We start from the raw sequence: 2,569 nt of genomic DNA, 5'->3' as shown, positions 1-2,569 counted from the left end.
TCCACTTACCATTACAAAAGGTATGTCGAAATCCTTCATGATCAAGGACATTTGTAGACAACAAGATAAGGCGTAAATAAAAAAAAAAAAAATTTGTGACAACAAGACAAGACAAGGAATGACGAAATGGAAATTAAAAAAAAAAAAAAAAAAATCAAAGGTTGACTAGTCTAACATTTCTATATTTACAAATATTTTGAAGAAGTGATATAATTTTAGAATTTTTTCCTTATTTTACTATCTATTACAAATATTCTAATAATTATGTTCTTATTCGGTTCATTGAATTCTCTCCCCTACATCCTAGTTATTCACATTATATTTATACCATTCCTATTACAAATATGAAGTTGTCCAAATCATTAAAAGTTTAGTTTTAAACATCTCAAAATAAAAACCCGAACTTGTTTTGTATAATAAAAACAATACTTTAAATTTTCAAATGATATAGTGCAATTGTTTGTGTATAATCCAAATATTTATAAGTATAACAAAATGTCGTTGTCTATTAATGATACTGATAGGTTACTATCATCTGTCATTGATAGACAATGATACCTGATAGACTATGATATTCAAATATTTGAAGATAATTTTAATGATTTTGCCATTTAAAACAATTTTTCAATATTTAAATCCATGATTCAACTTCATTTCCAATAATAATAAAAAAAATAATATAATAACCATGATGATGATGAGACTAAACAGCCTCGAAATTGATAGCTTAGAAGAAAAAAAAAGGAAATGCATGAGGATCACAACATGCCTAGCCCTAATTAATATTACAATTTTCAAATTTGAACAACCTCTTCCCCAGTACAGATTTGTTCTTTTCCATGAAAATTGAAATTTGTGAACGTAATTTAATTAAAATATATTAATTAATATTCCAATTTTCAAGTAATCAGTTTCTGGCCCTTTTAATTTACATGGCACCCTACATTCTATGTATAAATACTCCAATCTTGTGTACATTCCCTTCACTCCAACATTACCTTCATACTAATTTCTTCTTCATAAATCAGAAAATCTTCTTTGAAATCCTATCTGATGGCTGGCGGCGGTGGTGGCAAAAGTAGTGGCGGTGGAGGCGGAAAAAGTAGTGGCGGAGGAGGTGGCGGCGGTGGAAATGGGAGCAGCATGTGGTAGTGGAACAATGGTTGCTCCGGGAAGTGGAGGAGCTGCTCATATCTCACGGGAAGGATTTGAGAGCAATGCAAGAGGTTACTTCCAAGATCTTCATGCATCTCAGAAGGGCGGAAAATAATCAGAATATGGACGAATTATGTCAATTTTCTATATTTTATCATAAATAAATTGCCTCCTTTTAATTATTTTAATTATTTTTCTTTTTCTTTCTCTATCTATTTATTATTAGTAATCTAAAACTACACTATTAATTTTCTATCTACATATTTCCATATTTTTATGGGTTTGATATAACTTTTAATAAAAGCTATTTTTAGTGCCAATGTATATCATGAATTACTTTTAATAATATAATGGAGATATTGATTCAATCTTGTATTCATACTAAACTCATAGATATATGAAAATATTAATTGAAATGTATTGAAGTTTGAATCAAACATTAGTAAAATAAAAGTTAACGGTTTGTTTAATTAGATGGACTAAACAAAAAAATATTTTAAAAAAATTTCTTTCTTTTTTAAATTCTTTTGACAAAAATTGTTTAAAAATATATTTTGAGATTGTTTAAAAGCTATTTCGATTGGTTGTGAAATACTTGTTTTTCATATGTTTAACTAAATATGTTAACAAAAAAAAACTACTTTTATTGTTTGTAAAATTGTTATATCTCACGTTTTAAAACCCTTAAAGAATTATAAATGTTAATATAATTAAATCGTTTTACCAGTGGAATCACAAGCACCGATTTATCAAATTGCTACAATTTCAAATTCTGAGTAATTTTAAATTACTGTGATACCTAAATAAATAAAAAAGAGTAAAGTATAAATAATAAAATTTAATGGCGCATTTTCAAATATGGTCAAACTTCAGATATGATTGATGATTACTCCAATTCTCTCCCAATGAAAGACCTTCTAAAAAAGAATATCATACTAAGATTAAAGATCTCCAAACCAACGAACCATTTGCCAGGTTTATTATCATTTCAATCTTCCACTCTTAATCTAGAACAATTTTACAAATTTCAGGGACTAAAATTGTGTCATTTAAAATTCTATTTGAAGATTAAATAGACATCAAAAACCAACTTTTCAAAAATGAAAATTATATTTTGCCTACAAATTTTATGGGTTAACGATAGTAATGACCAAATTTATTAGTTAATTTGAAAACTCTATTAATTATTTTTTAAGCAAGCAAAATAGAAGAAAAAATACACAAAAAAAACCTTAACCTCCCTCACGAATGAGAGCCAAGACTTGCGTTGGAAAGGCGTCTTTCCAAACCGAAGAAACCCCGAAGAAGAAGCTCAAGTTGCTAATTCATGAGTAGTGTTGTTCTCCTCTCTTGGAATTTTACGAAAGCAAGAAATATTCAAAGAGGAAGCAAGAGAGTAAGCCTCGTCCACAAA

At 28.0% G+C, this 2,569-nt stretch overlaps 1 pseudogene; it reads left to right on the top strand.

Annotated features, from left to right (window-relative positions):
- Positions 1–1,053: 1,053 nt before the first annotated feature.
- Positions 1,054–1,277, top strand: LOC120087950 (uncharacterized; annotated as a pseudogene).
- The last annotated feature ends 1,292 nt before the right edge of the window (positions 1,278–2,569 follow it).

This window comes from Benincasa hispida, chromosome 10, assembly GCF_027475165.1.
Source record: "Benincasa hispida cultivar pf3 chromosome 10, pf3_genome.v1.1, whole genome shotgun sequence".
NCBI classification, from domain to species: domain Eukaryota; kingdom Viridiplantae; phylum Streptophyta; class Magnoliopsida; order Cucurbitales; family Cucurbitaceae; genus Benincasa; species Benincasa hispida.
The sequence above is the reverse complement of the archived record's forward strand: the minus strand, read 5'-3'. Positions and strand labels throughout refer to the sequence as shown.